The 20,584-nt window shown below is 41.5% G+C and overlaps 2 long non-coding RNA genes across 2 annotated transcripts; one reads left to right on the forward strand and one right to left on the reverse strand.

Annotated features, from left to right (window-relative positions):
* Window positions 1-1,294: 1,294 nt before the first annotated feature.
* LOC138760477 (uncharacterized) lies at window positions 1,295-8,182 on the reverse strand. Its single transcript, XR_011355644.1, has 2 exons — window positions 7,508-8,182; window positions 1,295-2,456 (listed from the first exon to the last, which is right to left on the reverse strand). It is a non-coding gene; the product is annotated as an uncharacterized lncRNA (long non-coding RNA).
* Window positions 8,183-8,500: 318 nt separating this feature from the next.
* LOC138759811 (uncharacterized) lies at window positions 8,501-19,857 on the forward strand. Its single transcript, XR_011355106.1, has 3 exons — window positions 8,501-8,688; window positions 9,547-9,677; window positions 18,426-19,857. It is a non-coding gene; the product is annotated as an uncharacterized lncRNA (long non-coding RNA).
* Window positions 19,858-20,584: the final 727 nt, after the last annotated feature.

A 20,584-nucleotide genomic window follows, 5' to 3' on the forward strand; every position in this document is an offset into this window, starting at 1 on the left:
AAAAGGAAAGTTTAGGGGAGATGTCAGAGTTATGTTTTTTACACAGAGAGTGATGGGTATCTGGAATACATTGGTGGCTATTATAGTAGGAAGATTCAAAGTCTCTAAGATAGGCACATGGATGTAATAAAAATAGAGGGTAATGGGTGTGGCATAGGATTCCATAAGTTGGCCTGTACTGCGCTGAAATGTTCTATGTTCTATACTCGAGGCTCAATTTGAAAGGTATTTCAACTACCAGAGAGTATCAGATATGGAGGAAAGAGTGGGAAAGGGGTGTCAAGGCTAAGTTTAGATCACCCATAGTTTATTGAATGGTGGAGCAGTCTTGTGATGTTAACTGGTCTAATATATGGTCAACAACACTAACCATTATACACTACAACACAAACCATGGCATAATCTAAATTCTAAATTTAAATGTAACCATGGTTTGTGTTGTTTGCATTGAGCAGCCTGAACTCATTTTGAAATAAATTTTAATTTTTAATTTAGAGATGTAGTAGAGTAACAGGTCCTCTCGGCCCACGAGCCCATACTGCCTAAATACACCAATTAACCTATAAACCCTGTCAGATTTTGGAGGGTGGGAGGAAACTGGAGCACCCAGAGGAAACCCAGGCAGAACATGCAGAGACAGCACAAGTGAACAGATGGGAAAATATAGTTCTTAGCTGAAGGTTTTGACCAACGAAGCATACCATACCATTCTTTCTGCTTGGAAAGGAGTTCAGTCAAGATACCTTTTGATTCCTTTTTTTTTAAATTTAGTGATACAGTGTGGTAAGAATACAGGTCCTTCTGGCCCACGAGCCCTCGCCTCCCTAATATAGCTATATGACCATCTTCAGAATGTGGTAGAAACCAGAGCTCCCAGAAGAAATGTACAAACTCCTTACAGACAGCACTGGATTCCTTGATACTAGATACTTGATGAAGGGCTTAAGTCTGAAACATTGGTTATGTATCCTTACCTTTGTTATATAAAGTACACTGTTTGATCTCCTAAAGTTCTCCAGCATCGTGTTTTTCCTTACAGAAAATGCCAGATTTGATCCCATGTCACTGGCACAGTAATAATGTTGCACTAACTGCTACCAACCATGCCACCAATTATGGTCCAGAGAATAGCTTTTAGTTATTCTCTCTAATTGTCTCTTATTTCAAAATGCTGTGTTAAATAAGCACATCTGAAATCATAGGGACAAGGCAAAGGTATTTGTCCTATTAAACTCAATTTTTGCATAAACCAAATACAACACTTCTGTCAGAAATAAAACTTCTCACACATGAGTCTCTTTAAAACTGATGACACGACAAGCTTTATTTACAAGTCTGCAGAGTTGGACTCAACTGGTTTCTCACCAGTTAAGCCCCGATACATACAGTGCATTGATTTTTATACCTTTATTATTTGCCCTTCCCCTTCTTATTAATACTGTTTTAATTGGTTAGTATTACAAAAACATTCTAAGTATAACTGCATTATTAATTATCACGTTCGTTACGTACGCTGTGAACTCTACATTCACTGAATTCTGTTTCTCACACTTCTTATCAATCCTTTGTCTCCTGCATGTCTCTCACTATGACCATGAAAAGATAGGTTTAAAAAAACATATTCAGCAGCTCCTTCTGTCCTTGACTGCTAGTAAACTCTCTGTCCGTTCTGGCTTCCCTGTTTATGATTAATCATCACATTTTAACTTAAGTCTTTTTAACCTAAATTCTCTATATCACAATCCACCCCTTTCTCTCTTTAAAATGTGTTGAATATATGTATAGATATGAATGGGGATTCTAAGCTAGGGAAGAGAAATGTTTTATGCAAAACCAGAGTCCATCAGGGCATGGTGGGCTTGAGTCACCTTTCCAACCGTTAAGAGGGAAAGGAGTGGTATTAGGAATCTGTATATAATGACCCATATTATTTCCTTCTTTTTCCACACAAGGGGTATATGGATGTTGGGTGGTATTTTCTGCCCAACATTTCTCAGGAACTGAGGTATGGGAAATGAAATTACCTTCCTTTCTTCCCCAAATGTGGTCCTGAAACAGGACCACTGTATCTCTACATTTCTTACATTTCACACCTGATAAAGACATAGGCAAACTAAGAAAAATCAAAGAACATAACAAAAACATTGTGAATTAAGTCTTTTTGCGAAATCGTAAGGTAAGAGGTTTTTCTCCAGGAATACAAGTCCAATCTGAGTTCGTATCAGGGTCCTGTGGCGCCTCTACAGGTCCCTTAAATCTGGATGCGTGTGTCCACCCCTTCTCTCTTGTTCGTGCTGCAGCTTCTGTAGTTAAGAGAACTTGGTATGGACCTTCCCACTGGGGCTGGAGTTTTTCAGTCTTCCAGGTCTTGATAAGAATCCAGTCTCCTGGTTCCACTTTGTGTAAAGAAAAGTCTAGAGGCGGTGTTTGTGCCAATAGTCCTCTCTTTCGTAAATCTGTAAGAGAGCGTGACAGTGCCTATAAATAGTTCCTAACAAATATATCCCCTTCCCCCAAGGTGGGACACCCCTCAACTGTACTCCAGAAGGGAAGCCCAAACATCATTTCATAAGGGGACAGCCCTACATCTTTTCGTGGGGCAGTACGAATTCTCAATAAGGCAGACACTTTATCCAAGGCATTTTAGTTTCCACCATTAACTTTGTCAATTGGATTTTTAGTGTTCCATTCATACGCTCGACCTTCCCTGAGCTTTGTGGATGCCAAGGGGTATGTAATTTCCAAGAGACCTGTAATGCATCACAAATCAATTGCTGGATTTTTGAAGAAAAATGTGGACCCCTGTCTGAGTCTATAGAATCCATTATACCATATCTGGGGATTATCTGCTCTAGGAGGAGGCGAGCTACTGTAGAGGCTGTAGTATTTATTGTTGGGAAGGCTTCTACCCATCGGGTAAAGTGATCTATTATCACCAACAGATATTTCCATCTTTGAACTTGAGGTAACTCTGTGAAGTCGATCTGGATACGTTGAAAAGGGCGTATGGCTAATGGTTGACCTCCCATGGTCCCTGTCCTCATTATCTTTTTATTAATTTTTGTGCATAGGTAACAATTTTGCACCTCTTGTTGGGCCAAGGTGTAGATTCCCTTACACACATATTCTCGAAGCACTGTGTCACATAAGGCTTGGGTGCCCCAGTGGCTCTGTTGATGCAGGTGTTTTAAAATATTGCGAGTTATTTCTTTATTTAGAACAATTCTTCCATCTGGTGTTTTCCATGTTCCATCAGGTAACTGGCTTGCGCCCAGCTGATCCATGTTCTTTTCTTCCTTAGCAGTGAAAATGGGAGCTGTCTTTATGCCTTGTCTTATTGGGATTAAAGTCAGCAAACGGACTTCTTGTTGCATGGCTGCTCTTTTGGCTTCTTCATCAGCCAGTCTGTTTCCAATTGCTGTCGGGTTATCTCCCCTTTGATGGCTTGGTATGTAGACTACTGCTATTTCTTGGGGTAATGTTAAGGCTTCTAAAGTCAGAGTAATCATCTGTTCGTGTGCCAATTCCTTTCCTCTTGATGTAATTAGACCACGCTCCTTCCAGATCTTACCAAAGGTATGCACTACCCCGTATGCGTATTTGGAATCTGTGTAAATCGTTCCAATTTTCTTTGCCAGTATTCTGAGGGCTCTCTGCAAGGCATATAGTTCACAGGATTGTGCTGACCAGCTTCCGGGTAGTCTCGTGGATTCTACTACTTTCCAAGTATTTCCTTCTATTATAGCATACCCATTTCTTCTCATTCCGTCAACACATCTGGCGGAGCCATCAATGTAGAATTCATATCCTTCTCCCAGCGGAGTATCGCAAAGGTCTTCTCGGGTCTTGGTCTGAAGATCTGTCAACTCGACACAGTCATGCTCCACCTCTTTCTCTGTTTCACTGCCGTATAAAAATTGAGCTGGGTTGCAGCTATTAATTTTTGCAAACTGTAAATCTTCTCCAACCATTAAAATGGTTTCATACTTTAATATGCGAGAATCAGTCAGCCATCGATGGGCAGTTTGTGTTAATAAAACACTCACAGAATGGGAGGTGTACACAGTCATCTTTCCTCCAAAAGTAAGTTTACGTGCTTCCTCTACCAACAGAGCAGCAGCCGCTACTCCCTGGATACACGTCGGCCATCCGCGAGACACTGGGTCCATCATTTTGGAAAGGAAAGCTACTGGGTGTCGCTGACCGCCTTTTTCCTGTGTTAAAACTCCCACAGCTGTTCCTTGGTTATGAGTGACAAATAGCTGGAAGGGCTGTTTTAAAGAGGGCAGAGTGAGCACTGGGGCTCGTGTTAGGCGATGTTTCAAGTCCTCGAACCATCCCTCCTCCTCCTGGGTCCATTTCAATGGATAGTCATTTTCATTTGTCAGTTTATCATACATAAACTTCACCAAAACTGAGTAGTCCTCTATCCATAACCTACAGTATCCTAAGAGTCCCAGGAATTGTCTTATTTCCTTCTTATTACGGGGTAAAGGCATTCTAGTGATTCCCGCAATTCGTTCAGGGGTAATACGTTTCTGTCCTTTACTTATCTGGTGTCCCAGATATATCACAGTTTTCTCAACAAACTGTAACTTGTTTCTGGACACTCGTAGACCCTTTTTCCCCAGATAATTCAAGAGTCTAATGGTCTCTCTCCTCATTTCTTGTTCCTTGGGTCCTGATAATAGTAAATCATCCACATACTGCATTAGTTGGGAATCATCAGATTGTGGATAGTCCATCAGGATTTGTTCTAGCATTTGTCCAAACAGGTTTGGAGATTCAGTGAACCCTTGGGGCAATACAGTCCACCGAAACTGTCTCCGTCTACCTGTCCATGGATTTTCCCATTCAAACGCAAACATATCTCTACTTTCCTCTTCTAACGGACAAGTCCAGAAGGCATCCTTCAAGTCGATAACACTAAACCACTCATGGTCTGGGGGAATCCGACTCATAATAGTATAGGGATTAGGCACCACTGGGTGGCGGGTCTGAACAATAGCATTCAAACTTCTTAGATCCTGAACTAGGCGATAGGATCCATCTGACTTTTTTACTGGGAGTATAGGGGTGTTATAAGGTGACATGCATTCTTCTAATAGTCCGTCTCGTATTAAAGTCTCAATTACCGGCTGTAGCCCTTTTCTCCCTTCCAAAGAAATAGGATACTGATGTTTCCTTACCGGCTGATGACCTGGTATTAATGTGACATGTAAAGGTGGGATGTCCAGACCTCCTCGATTTCCCTCCTTATACCAGACTCTCTCGTCAATCTGCCGTTCATCCTCTTCCTTTAAAGCGCAGAGGTGGACTCGCACTTCTCCGTCCACAGGGAGAGCACCCAAACCTAGGAGAGCCTGTAAGTCCCTTCCTAGGAGGTTAAATCCAGCCGAAGGTAATAACAAGAGGTCTTGTACCCCTTCTCTTTCTTCCAGTTTCACTGTTACTTGGGGAATTATTGATACCATTCTGGGAGCCCCTTCTATCCCAGAAATTGTCAAATTACTTTTTATAGGCTCAGTTCCGATTGGCACAGTTATTACACTACTTCGTTCCGCTCCTGTGTCCACCATAAACACCACCTCTTCTCCCTTGGGACCAATTTTTAGTTTTACCAGGGGTTCCCTCTTATATTTGGTCCCTAACATTTGGAACCCCTGACACCCCTAATCTTCTTCCATAAGTTCGAGGGCACGCAATTCCCTCTTGTATCGGGGGCATTCCCTCTTAAAGTGTCCTTCCTCATTGCAGTAATAGCACTTAACGAACCTCCGGGGTCTTCCCTCTCTTGGATATTTTGGATTGTTTAGAGGAAGGTTTTGTTTTCTTTCCCCTCTGGATTCAGCATTCATCTGTCGGATAGTCTGTACCATAACCTTTGTCGCCTTCTTTTGATCTTCTTCTTCTCTCTGCACATATACTTTTTGTGCCTTTTTTAACAGTTCACTTAGGGGTTTTTCACTCCAGTCCTCCTCCTTTTCTAGTTTCTTTCTAATGTCTTGCCATGATTTGGAAACAAATTCAATTCGAATAAGCTGTTCACCCATTGGTGTACTAGGGTCCACACCAGCATACTGTTGGACATTCTTTCTCACCCTCTCCAAAAAAAATCAGTAGGGGATTCATCTTTCCCCTGGTGGTTCCCAAATGCCTTGGTAAAATTGTGACCCTTTGGCACAGCCTCCCGTATCCCTTTAATTGTCCACTCTCTATATTGTCTCATATTTACCAATCCCTCGGGTGTTCGTTTGTCCCACCTGGGTTCATTTAAGGGATATTTTTGTTCATGGGGTCTAGGGTCCCCAGGTTGTTCATATTCCCACATGAGGAGGGCAGCCCGTCGAATCATCTGCCTCTCCTGGGGTGAAAATAATGTTCCCATTATTGCCTGCATCTCTTCCCACGTATATGTGTTTGGTCCCAAGAATTGGTCAAGCTGTTCAGCCAGTCCTATAGGATCTTCCAATAACTTTTTCATTTATTTCTTAAATCCCCGCACCTCTGTACTAGTTAGGGGAACATTCACATATCCCGTTCCCCCTCCCGGTCCTCCCATAGGAACTTCTCTCAGGGGATTTAGGTTTATTGAAAACTTTGATGGTCCTGGACCAGTCTGGGATCTTGTCCAGGGTCGGTTTACCGGTGGAAGTTTAGGGTCCGACTCCCTTAATTCATCCTTTTTATCCCGGCCCCCTTCGGGGCAATCAGATTCATCACCTTTCCCCTCCGGTAATAAGCTTTCCTCGGGCGCAGTAGGCACCGGGGGAATATAAGGAGGGGGAAGGTTGTCCAGAGGTTCCCATTTCTTTTCTCCTGCCACTCTCAATTTAAAACATTCTGTTAAGGATCCTGGCCAGGGAACCCAACAAAATGCATATGCTGACTCTTCTTGATTCACCTTTGGTCTCGAATTTACATATATGTTTAATGCTTGTCTAACCCAATCCTCATCAGATCCAAATTTCGGCCACCAGACCGAGGAACCTTTAATAGGTTGTTTTGACCAAAGGAGACAATATTGGACCATCTTTTTCTTGTTTTTGTCCCGATATCTTTTACTATCCCAATTTTCAAATATTCTCCCCAAAGGGCTGTCAAGGGGTACTCCCAGGAATTGTCCTGAATTTTCAGACGAGCCCTTAGATTTTGATCCTCCCATTTTCCCACCTAGATCTGTTTATCGTTGCTGAGGACCCTCTCGCTCTGGACCTTACTCCCTTCCTCTCAGATGCCTCGTCGGAGGTGCTGTCCCTCCTTCAGTTACCGCTGAGGTTTTCCTGGGGTTGACCCCTCTCTTCTCGGCACTTCGTCGGAGGTGCTGTCCCTCCTTCGGTTACCGCCGAGGTTTCCCTGGGGTCTATCCTAGAGTCCCGCGACAGGGTCCTCACACAACGACAAAAGATCTATACCTAATCTATTACGTTAGGTTTTTATCCAAACAGGTGTATCCCGTTACACCTGTTACCCAATCCCCACACCACAATTGTAAGTCGTCACTTACCGGTGTCTTCCCGGGGATTGAACCGTCACCCTTCTCCTCTCCGTCTTGTCGTGTCACCCTGTCCGGATACCACTCGCTCAAGCCGCCCGAAGCGACGAGCAAGGGACTAGGAGCCGCTGAACTCAGCGGGGTGCACCGCCTCCGATGTCCCTCTTCTCGCCTCCCCTCACGGCCGGAGTGTGGATCCCGGACGAGCCCCCATTTGTCAGAAATAAAACTTCTCACACATGAGTCTCTTTAAAACTGATGACACGACAAGCTTTATTTACAAGTCTGCAGAGTTGGACTCAACTGGTTTCTCACCAGTTAAGCCCCGATACATACAGTGCATTGATTTTTATACCTTTATTATTTGCCCTTCCCCTTCTTATTAATACTGTTTTAATTGGTTAGTATTACAAAAACATTCTAAGTATAACTGCATTATTAATTATCACGTTCGTTACGTACGCTGTGAACTCTACATTCACTGAATTCTGTTTCTCACACTTCTTATCAATCCTTTGTCTCCTGCATGTCTCTCACTATGACCATGAAAAGATAGGTTTAAAAAAACATATTCAGCAGCTCCTTCTGTCCTTGACTGCTAGTAAACTCTCTGTCCGTTCTGGCTTCCCTGTTTATGATTAATCATCACATTTTAACTTAAGTCTTTTTAACCTAAATTCTCTATATCACACTTCTTTTTGTGGACTTAACACAATACAGTCATTAGTCAGTAAAACTCCAAGGAGATTGAGCTTTGGTTTTGTTTTCTGACAATCACACCCTCAATAGTAGTCAAACTGCTGCCGTAACATTAGTACAGTTTTGCAATCTTGAGCTATTTCAATTCTCAGATAATATTCATAATTTCTTCCCAAGTTCAGAATTTCTGTTTATTCTTATGCTTGAAACTTTTGAACCCATTATTAATATAATCTTGTGCAGTTCTTTTAAAGATATTAATCAATAGTACATAGACTACTTTTGCGCCAATTGTGTCCACTTAATGATTGCACACAAGATAAAATAACTTAATTTCATTCAGTTCTACGTGCTTCAGAAATAGAACATAGAGATCATTGTTTGAAGCTGTGTGTAGACTAAAATAAGTTCATCACCAAGTCAACACAACTGCTCGACTATGGAGGGAGTCAGACTTTAAGAAAGTCTTTTTCTGAACAGAGGAGAGTTGATTGGTAAGTGGAACGTATTTTGCATTGTTAGCAATGAGCAAAGAGAAGATCCCTGGGGAGAATCAAAATGTATTCATCTTAACCTATGACCAATTTAAAAGGAGATGTGCTAGTAATTCAGCTGGTCTACTATTGTTTCATAAGTTTAAAATGATTGCCTAAGAGACCAAATTGGGCTCCAGAGTCTTTTTCATGGAGAAAGACCATATTACATTGAATTGTTTTGTAGACATTGTGATCATGTAGTCCAAATATCACGGAACCATCATCATATAAAATGTACATTTAAGATGGGACCATTTTGGAAAATTGGTCTGCTCCAAAACTTGAATCTCACTTAATAGATACAATCCGGTAATAATGGCATGAAGTGTCAACAAACAGAATACTCATTGATATTCCATCTCATCGTATACTCCAGCACTGGTCTATTGATGCTATATCCACTTTGGCAGAGGTTAATCTTTTGAATGTATTCATTTTGTTTTCCATTCCACAAATACTTCTGATATCTGGCCACAAATTTCTGCTGATGTTGGATCGGCTTTTGTCTGCTTTAGGCCAATTCCAGCACCACTGTTCTGGCATTGAAGTTTTGGAAGTAAAAAGTTCACTGAAGAAAGCAGGAGTGAGCAGTGGGATCAGGGACAAGTGGAAAGAATGTGCTCACATACCTTGCTTCCACAATGGCCTAAATAACAGAGTACTGGGCACAGAATTCCAAAGGTGCACAGCCTTCGGAGTAGAACAACTTTTCCTCATCTCAGTCTTAAATGCCTAACACAAGAACCTTAGTCTCTAAACACTATTTCCAGACAACATTTTCTTCTCCCATGAAGCTACTATCATTCTCTTCTCAAGGACCAATAAAAGGAGGGCAAGGCAAAGGAATGGCCAGTGAGTGAGCGGCCCGGTGAAGGAGTGGGGTTTCGAGGCTTTGGCTGAAGAGGCTTGGGCGAGCAGAGGCTGAGGTCGAGCATATCTGGATTAAGGTAAGACTGTATATTTGTTAGATATTATATATTTATATTTTTCTCTTTGTAAGGCGAGGGGGAGAGAGAAGGGAGATGTGTGAGAGAAGTTTGCTGTTCTCAGTGTCAGATGTGGGAGGTCCTGCAGTCTTCTAGCCTCCCAGACATCCACATCTGCATTAGGTGAGCTGAGCTGCAGCGTCTCAGGGTCGAAATTAGGGAACTGAAGCTGCAGCTTGATGACCTTGCTCTGGTCAGGGAGAGTGAGGCCGTCATAGATAGGTGCTATAGCCAGGTGGTCTCACCTGGGCCACAGGAGGAGAATCAGTGGGTTACAGTTAGGAGAGGGAAAGGGAAGAGTCAGGTACAAGAGAGAGACCCTGTACCTGTAGTCCTCAACAATAGGTACTCCTCCTTGAGTACTGTTCGGGGGGAGAGTCAGGCTGAGGAAGGCATCAGTGGCTGTACCTCTGGCACAAGGTCAGCCTCTGTAGCCCAGAAGGATAGGGAAAGGAAGAGGAGGGCCACAGATATAGGAGATTCAATGGTCAGGAGGACAGATAGGGGGTTCTGTAGAAGCGATAAAGAAAACTGGATGGTGATTTTCCTCCTTGGTGCCAGGATCCGGGATGTAACTTCTCGTGTCCATGACATCCTAAGGTGGGATGGTAATAAGCCAGAGGTCGTGGTACATGTTGGTACCAATGACATAGGGAGGAAGAGTGAAGTGGTCCTAAAAAATGAACATAGGGAGTTAGGTAGGGAGCTAAAAAGAAGGACCGCAAAGGGAGTAATCTCTGGATTACTTCCTGTGCCACACGATAGTGAGGGCAAGAATTGTATCAGGTGGAGGATGAATGTGTGGCTAAAGGGATGGAGTAAGGGGCAGGGATTTGAGTTCTTGGATCATATTTTGGGGGAGGTGGGACCTGTACCGAATGGATGGGTTGCCAGAGGGACCAGGATCCTGGCAGGAGCATTTGCTAGGGCAACTAAGGGGGCTTTAAACTAGTATGGTTGGGGGAAGGGGTCCATATAGAGGAGAACCGCAAGGAGAAGGTTTGTCTGCAAATAGAGAAGGCTTGTAGACAAAGTTTGGGAGTGGAAAGACAGGTGATCAAGAAGGAAAAGGAGGGGGATGATGGTAATAAATAATAGGGTTGTCCGTAAAGATGAGGTGGTATGGGTGGAATTAAAAATTAGAAAAGGAGTAGTTACAATTATTGGGGTATATTATAGACCACCTAGTGGGGAGCGAGAAATAGAGGAGCAAATGTGTAAAGAAATAGCTGAGATTTGTAATAAGCACAGGGTTGTGCTAGTGGGAGATTTTAATTTTCCTAATATAGATTGGGATACACATTCAGTGAAGGGGATGGATGGCTTAGAGTTTGTAAAATAGCTTTTTGCAGCAATATGTTGAGGTACCCACTAGAGAAGGGGCAGTGCTGGATCTACTGTTGGGGAATGAGATAGGGCAGGTGACTGAAGTGTGTATATGGGAGCACTTCGGATCCAGTGATCATGGTACCATTAATTTCAAGATAATTATGGAAAGGGACAGGTCTGGTCCGACGATGAAGATTTTTGAGTGGGGGAAAGCCAGGTTTGATGAAATGAGAAGGGATTTGCAGGGAGAGATTTGGGCTGATTTGTTTTTTGGGAAGGAGGTAGAGGAGAATTGGAGGGCATTTAAAGGTGAGATTTTGAGGGTGCAGAATCTTTATGTTCCTATTAGGATAAAAGGCAGGACCAAAAGTTTGAGAGCTGTGGTTTTCAAGGGAGATTAGAAAGCTGGTTCGAAATAAAAGGGAGGCCTACATTAAATACAAGAAGCAAGGTATGGATGAGATGCTTGGAAAATACATGGATTGTAAAAAGAAGCTTAAGAAAGAAATTAGGAAAGCGAAAAGAAGGTACGATGTGGCTATAGCGAACAGGGTTTAAGTAAATCCGAAGGGTTTTAACAAATATGTGAATAGAAAAAGGGAAGTGAAGGATAAAATTAGTCTGTTAAAGAATCAGAGTGGACAAATGTGTGCGGAGCCGAATGAGATGGGGAGATATTAAATGAGTTATTTTCTTCGGTAAAAGAATATAGAATCATGTAGGATAAGACAAGCAAAAGGGGTAATTATGGAAAATGTAGGGATTAGAAAAGAGGGGATACTGGACCTTTTAAGGCATATAAAGGTAGATAAGTTTCTGGGTCCCGACAGGATTCTCCCCAGGTCATTGAGGGAAGTCAGGGAGGAAATAGCGGAGACTCTGACAGTGATTTTTCAATAGTCACTGGAGGGAAGGTGTGGTGCCACAGGATTGGCATGTCACAAACATGGTTCCTCTGTTTAAAAAGGATTCCAGGTGTAGGCCCAGCAATTATAGGCCAGAAGGATTGACATCGGTGGTTCGTAAACTAATGGAAAGTATTCTTAGAGATAATATGTGTAAGTATCTAGAGGGCCAGGGACTGATCAGGGACACCCAAGGGACTGATCAGGGACACCCAACATGGGTTTGTGAAGGGAAGGTCATGTTTTACAAATCTTGTTGAATATTCTGAGGAGGTGACTAGGAAGGTTGTTGAGGGTAGAGCAGTAGATGTAGTGTATATGGCCTTCGATAAGGTTTCACATGGAAGGTTGGTAAGGAAGGTTCAGGCGTTAGGAATTAATGTTGAGATAATTATATGGGTTCAATGGTGGCGAGAAGGTAGATGCCAGAGAGTCATGGTGGATAACTGTCTGTCAGGATGGAGGCTGGTGACGAGTGGTGTGCCTCAGGGATTGGTGTTGGGTCCCTTGTTGTTTGTCATTTGCATTAATGATTTGGATGATGGAATGTAAATTGGGTTAGTAAGAATGCAGATGAGACAAAAATAGGGGAAGTTGTGAATAGATGGTTTTTAGGAACTGCAGAAGGATTTGGACTGCTTAGAAGAGTGGGCTGAAAGGTGGCTGATGGAGTTTAATGAGTTCATTTTGGGAAGATGATCAGAACAGGACATAGGCAGTGAAGGGGAGGGTGTTGAGAAATGCAGAGGAACAGAGGGATCTTGGGATTACGGTTCATCATTCTTTGAAAATGGGTTCTCATGTATATAGGGTGGTAAAGAAGGCTTTTGTTATGCTGGCCTTTATAAATCAAACCATAGAATATAGGAGCTGGGAGGTGATGTTGAGACTGTTCAAGGCATTGGTGAGGCCAAATTTGGAATACTGTGTGCAGTTCTGGTCTCCAAATTATAGGAAGGATATCAATAAGGTAGAGAGGGTGCAGATAAGATTTATTAAAATGTTGCCAGGATTGCAGTATCTAGAATGCAAAGATTCATTGGAGCATGGAAGGTTGAGGGGGGATTTAATAGAGGTATTTAAAATTATGAGGGGGATAGATAGAGTAGATTTGAATAGGCTCTTCCCCTTGAGGGTAGGTAAGATTGGAATGAGGGTTAAGGGTTGGAATAAGTTAAGGTTTAGGGGGAAAATGTTTAGAGAAGTATCATGAGAGGAAGCTTCTCCATTCAGAGAGTAGTGGCTGAGTGGAATGACCTTGCGGAAGAGGTGGTTGCAGCAGGGTCAATTTTGTCATTTAAGAGAAGGTTGGATAAGTGCATGGATGTGAGGGGATTGGAGGGTTATGGACAGGGAGCAGGTAGGTGGGACTAGAGGAGATCACTTAAATCAGTGTGGACTAGAGGGGCCGAGATGGCCTATTTCCGTACTGTAATTGTTATATATATGTCAGCACTCCAACATGTACATGCAAAAATATGAGACAGCATCGCAAATGTATTTTTCAAATATAATTTAGATATATTTTAGGTCTTTCCAGATTCTGATCTACTGGCAAATATGCTCACCAGTTTTGTTTACCTTATGGACATCCAATGTCCAATGATCTTTAATGGGGTCATTGGCAATTGCCCTGAGAAAGTGATTTTATGTTTACCTTAAAATGTGGCCCTCACCTCACCACAACCCCACCATTTCTCTTTTTCTATCTCCCATTGATATCTACAGAGGTTAGAAAAATTACATCAGGAAATAATCTTTCTTACGCACTACCTGGCAGCACGATTAGAATAGCGGTTAGCGCAACACTGTTACGGTACCAGCCACACGGTTCAGATCCAATGCTGTCTTTAAGGAGTTTGTACATTCTCCCCATGATTGATTGGATTTCCTCTGGGTGCATTGATTTCCTCCTACCTTTCAAAGCGTACAGAGGTTGTAGGTCAATTGGGGTATTTGTGCAGCATGGGCTTGTGGGCCAGAAGGGCCTGTTACTGTGCTGTTTGTCTAACTTTTAAAAATGCCTGAAAGTTGAAAGAATATTAGTGTCGTGCAACACAGAAATTGGCCCATCAAGTCATGCTGGCTCTTTAGGGTTTTACACCCAGTGCCTGATCTATCGCTTAACATGCCTTGCAATACAAGTGTACATCCAGATGCCTCCTGCCTCCACCACCTTCTCAGGCATTGCAATTACCCTCTGAGTGAATAGAACTTTCTTTCTGAGATCCTCTCTAAATCTTTTACTTTAAACCTATGATCTGCAATGGAGAGAAGTTTCTTATTATTTATCCCATCTACGTCTCTCATAATTTTATTGACCATTAATGCAAGGGTTCCCAACCTTTTTGTTCCTCAGTACCCCTTGGGCATTTTTATAGGTTCCCGTGTACCCCAAAAAAATAAGGATAAAAAAAAACACGAGATTGTGCAATCTGACTGCAGATGACAACACACCATGTATTGTACAGTAGTGGTTATTTTCTCAGACCCAATGTACCTCCTGAAAAGTGCAAATGTACCACTGGGGGTCATGTACCCCAGGTTGGGAACCCTTGCTTTAATGGGTCTCCCCTCAATCTCCTCTGCTCCAAGAAAAGCAAGCGCAGGTTGTCCAGTCTCTCCTCATAAGTAAAGCACTCCATCTCAGGCACCATTGTGGTGAATCCAGTCTGCACCCTCTCCACTGCAATCTCATCCTTTCCATAATGCAGCCACTGGAACTGCACAAAATGTTCCAGCTAAGGCCTAACCAATGCTTCACAAAGTTGACCCAAGAACTTTCTGTTCTTATGCCCTGTGCCCCAGAAAGTGAAGGCAAGCATTATTCATTCTGATTCATTCTCCACAGTGGTTGTATGACTTCCATTTTTATTTCAGATTTCAAGCAACTGCAATGTTTTGCTTTCTGCCTTTCCAATTAATTCTAGATTTCCTTGCATTCACTGCTGCAAATGGAAATGGACAATCACAAATCTGCTGCACACTGTTTTCCAATCCAAATACAGCTGACACACAAAGGTCTTCTCTTCTGGATCTCAGACTGCTCTTTACGTTTCAGTACTGAGGAAATGGTTTCCTCTTCCTCGTGCCACAGTGGGTGCACAGATGCTACCGCAAGAACAGTGTTTTGCACAAAAATTAGCCCAACAAATGAAAATCCCTGAATTGTCTTTTATTTACCTATTAATTTTAATTCATCATAATAAACTTAAATTTCAAGAAGGCTTTTGAGAAGGTGCCTTTTAAAATACATCCATAAGATAAGGTTGCATGTAATTGGGAGTAATGTATCATCATGGATATGGACAGGGGACTGTTAACCATTAGAAGGTTGGGATCAACAGGTACTTCTCTGGCTGGAAATCAGCGATGAGGGGAGTGCCACAGGGGTCAGTGCTGGTCCTGTAACTTTTCACCAAGTATATTAACCATTGGAAAATGTAGTGTAACTAAGTCGCTGATGATATTAATCTGAGTAGAATAGCAAATTATACAGAGGATGCAGAGAGTCTGCATATAGATAAGTTAAGAGAATAGGCAAAAGTTTGATAAATTGAGTACAACATTCATAAATGCACGGTCATCCACTTTGGAAGGAAAAATAGAAGATTATTATTTAAATTATGAAAATATTGCAGGATGCTGTTGTACAGGGGGACTTTGGGAGTGCTTATGCATGAATCAAAAAAGGTTGCTTTGCATGTGAAACAGGTTGTTAAGAAGGCAAATGCAATGTAAGGTCATGGAACCCATAGAAATTAAAGATGAAGAGGTGGTTCGCTGTGTGATGGTAGGTCATGTTTAACCAATCTGATAGAGTTTTTTGAGGAAGTTATCTGGAACATTGATGAAAGAAAAGTCATGGATGTTATCTACATGGACTTTAGTCAGGCCTTAGATAAGGTTTCACGTGGGAGGTTAGTCAGGAAGGTTCAGTTACTCGGTAGTCATGGTGAGGTAGTAAATTGGATTCAACATTGGCTAGATGAGATAATTGCCTCTCTGACTGGAAGCCTGTGAATAGTGGTGTACCTCAAGGATCAGTGCTGGGTTAATTGTTGTTTGTCATTTATATCAATGGTCTGGATGTGGTAAATTGAATAAGCAAGTTTTCAGATGACACTAAGATTGGAGGCATTGTGGACAGAGAAGAAGGTTTTCAAAGCTTTCAGAGGAATCTGGACCAGATGTAAAAATGGGCTGAAAAATGGCAGATGAAATTGAATGTAAACAAGTGAGAGATGTTGCATTTTGGAAGGACAAACCAAGATTGGGCATTGAGGAAAGCAGTAGAACAGAGAGATCTGGGAATAATTCCCTGAAAATGGCATTACAGATAGATAAGGTCAGAAAGAAAGCTTTTGGCATGTTGGCCTTCATAAATCAAAGTATTAAGTACAGAATTTGGGATGTATAAGATATTGGTGAAGCCAATGAGAATTGAGAAGAATGAGAGGAGATTTGATAGATGTATACAAAATTATGAAGGGCATAGATAAAATAAATGCAAGTTGGCTTTTTGGACTGAGGTTAGGTGAGATACAAACCAGAGGGTTATGGGTTGAGGGAGAGGGAGAATATTAGGGGGAATTTTTCACACAGCATGGAACAAGCTGCCAGCTGAAGTAGTGAATGTGGGCTCAATTTGACCATTTGAGAAAAATTTGGGCAAGAATATGGATGGGAGGAGTACAGAGGGATATGGACTAGGTACCAGTCAGTGGGACTAGATAGAATAATAGTTTGGCACAGACTAGATGGGCCAAAGGGACTGTTTTCTGTGAAATAATGGTCGAGGGTTCGAACAAATGGGTCATTATATGTGTCAACAACAATTACAAACAGCCTGCTCCTCTGGGATTTTACCAAACTGCAAACAAATAAATTTATCCTCTCAAGTTCAACAACGGTATTTTAAAAACTGTTTTCCTTTATGGAATGTAAATGTCAGTTTCTGAAGACGGCAGTGGGATTGAATTATTGGCAGACCTTTCCATTTATGTGGGAAAGGAGGAAGTTATAATAATGAGTGACACTGTTGTTGAAACTTTCCATCTATAACATTCAATTATTCCATAGTGGAATGGGGACCAAATGTGAAGAAAAATAGGAATGGTTCCACACCAGTGAAGCAAAAATAATTGTAAATTACATTTCCAACATAAGTTGTTTTAAAGAGAGTACACTCCAGATACATATCATAAAGTTCGCCTGGGAAAAGAACTTTTCAGCCACATGCAAAAATTGGAATCAATCATGAGCTGAAAAATGCAACAAACACACCAAATAAATTTTCTGTTAAATCTTCTGGGAAATCCACTACAAAGTAATTGGGATATAGATCAAGCTTTTGAGTACTTTTAACCAAAAACAAAATAAAGTACATCTTGTCAGAAAAATAAAATTTGAAATGAGAAATGATTTCAAAAGTGAGAATCTGTTGCTGGTTAGGTTAGAAGCAGGAAAAAGCATAAGTGGAGCTATGCTAGTGGAGACTCAACTCTTATTTCACTTATTTACATGTTCTATTGTGAAGCAGGCATTTATATTAAAGCCAGTATTTATTGGCCACCCCCAATTTACCCTTGGGTATTTGGAGGCAAGCCAAATTCCTGATCTGGTAATCTTTCTGCAAAAGATAGTCCCATCCTTTGGGTAGAGACTGTTTCAGGCCATCGAATTATGCTCAAACTATCCGTGTTGAATAAGTTCTCTACCTAAGCCAGTCCCATTGCATTTACCGCCTTCCCAAGAGTTAAAGTCGGAGACAATGAAACAACAATGACACAATTTCAAAGTCATGGTGAAGTGTGACTTGACTTGGAAGGGCACCTGGAGTTGGTGGTGTTTTCACATTCCTCTCTGATGGCAGAAGTTGACTGCATCATAGTGTGTGGGTGAATAACCACAGAGCACCCTGGTGATGTTACAGCTTGCAGTCACCATGTGACAGTCATGGAAAAGTTGAACAAGTTCCCAAGCCTCTTGAAAATTGTTGTAGCTGCATTCTGCTGGACAAGTGCAGGCTCCAGATATGTCCTGATATATAACTGTCTAACATATGAGGAACTGGCTGAAGAAACATTGGAGAGATGTGTCCTTATAGGCGTCAGCAGGCATTCAAACTCAAGTTTCAACAAATGGAAATTTTCAACATTAAAGATACGGATTACTGACTATCCACTGATATCAGGTATATAAGCCGTCACTGAAGGCAGATCAACTACCCAGCTCTAAAGGCAAGTCTGCGATCCTGGGCACTGGGGAAGAGTGGAGAGTGGATCAGTGACACTATGCTTTGAGGGATCAGTTCAGTGAGGGTGTGAACAGAGGATGTATCCATGACACCATGCATGAATGATGGGTTCACGATGTTCCCAACTACAAACAAATTGTCTTATGAATGGGTTTCAGGGATGTTCACGTCAGAATATCCATGTATTCCATCCCAATCCCAATTTGTGTCTTGTAGGTGGCAAAAAAGGCTTTGAACTGTCAAGAAGTGAGTCACAATCATCTCAGCTACCGAGTGTCCTTGGAAGTGAGTCACTTGGATATCCAAGTTTGGATGATCAATCTTCAGCAATTACTCATATTATCTGTGATCCAACCTTTGGAGTGATTTGATAATAACCATATAACAATTACAGTACAGAAACAGGCCATATTGGCCCTTCTAGTCCGCACCGATTTACATGAAACTCCAACTAGTTCCACCTACCTACTCCCTGCCCATAACCCTCCAACCCCCTCAGATCCATGTACTCATCTAACCTCCTGTTAAATGACAGAATTGACCCTGCCACAACTATCTCTTTCGGAAGTTCATTCCACTCTGCCACCACTCTCTGAGTAAAGTCCCCTAACCCTTAACTTATGACCCCTTGTTCCAATCTCCCCTACCCTCAGGGGAAAGAGCCTATTCACATCTACTCTATCTATTCCCTTCATAATTTTAAATACCTCTATCAAATCCCCTCTCAACCTTCTACACTCCTATGAATAAAGTCCCAGTCTATTCAATCTTTCTCTATATTCTAGATACTGCAATCCAGGCAGCATTTCAGTAAACCTTCTTTGCACCTCTCTGCCTTATTTATATCCTTCCTATAATTTGGAGACCAGAACTGCACACAATATTTCAAACTTGGCCTCATCAAAGCCTTAAACAGTCTCAACATCACCTCCCTGCTCCTATATTCTATGCTATGATTTATAAAGGCCAGCATTCCAAAAACCTTCTTCACCACCCTATCTACATGGGAATCCACCTTCAAGGAATGATGAACCGTTATTCCAAGATCCCTCTATTCCTCTGCATTCCTCAATGCCCTCCCCTTCACTGTATACATCCTATTTTAGTTATTCTTCCCAAAATGAAGCACCTCATACTTATCCACATTAAACTCCATCTGCCATTTTTCAGCCCACTCTTCCAAACAGTCCAAATCCTTCTGTAGTCCATGAAAACCCTCCTCACTATCCACAACTTTCCCCTATTTTTGTATCATCTGCATATTTACTCTCCCAATTTACCACGCCCATCATCCAAATCATTAATGTAAATTACGAACAACAAAGGACCCAACACCAATCCCTAAGGCAAACCGCTCATCACTGGCCTCCATCCTGACAGACAATTGTCCACCATGACTGTCTGGTGCCTATCTTCTAGTCACCGTTAACCCATCTGACTATCTCTATATTAATCCCTAGTGACCAAACCTTCCTCACTAACCTTTCATGTGGAATCTTATCAAAAGCCTTACTGAAATCCAAATAGACCACGTCAATTGAGTTGTAACATTTAGTATTTCGATTGTTGTATACCCTGTGGCATTTGAAAGGAGTTATTTGGGTACACAAAGAGAAGACTTGAATAAAGAGGAATATTTGCAACCTCATCTGGAGTTCTGGCTGCTTTCACCCTGTAAAACATTTTGGAACATTCTGAGGCAATAGAACATGCTACATAAATGCAGAGGTTTCCATTCTTTCTCTCACTCTGACAGAAAAATTATCCTTTGATCATTTATAAAAATGCTTCATATAAATTATAAGTTCTGATTGCTAAATTGTACACATAATTAAAATTTTGAGCTTGATTTATTGTCCTCATGATAGAGGTGTGTTTGGTTTGATCTGTCTGAACATTAGATATAAATTGAAAACTAAGCAAAAGTACTGAAAATAAACAATTCTGAATGATTTTTTTTCATAAAACAATGTATAAAATACATATATAGATGTAAGAGAAATGGTGCTTTTCAGGTTTTACATTTCGGGGTTGCATTTTTCCTGTATGTCAAAATGTTTCTGTAATAGAAATTGAGATAACAAGTTAAAGTGCAAGTATAAAATGTCATTTTATATAATCCATTACCAGCTTTCACTTTATATGCTAACATTCATCTTAATTGCATTACAGTACTTAAATATGATTAGAAAATTTGCCCATTTTTAAAAACTCTAAGTGGAGACACTGATGCACAAAGTTATAAAGACTGTTATAAATCTACAGTGGATTTTGGGCCCACATGGCAGAGGTGAGTGTCAAAACATGCAACAATACTGATAGGTAATTTTAATTACCAGGCCTCCTCTATATGTATCTATCCTGTGGGCTGGCTA

The sequence above is a fragment of the Narcine bancroftii genome, chromosome 4 (assembly GCF_036971445.1).
Source record: "Narcine bancroftii isolate sNarBan1 chromosome 4, sNarBan1.hap1, whole genome shotgun sequence".
Taxonomy (NCBI): domain Eukaryota; kingdom Metazoa; phylum Chordata; class Chondrichthyes; order Torpediniformes; family Narcinidae; genus Narcine; species Narcine bancroftii.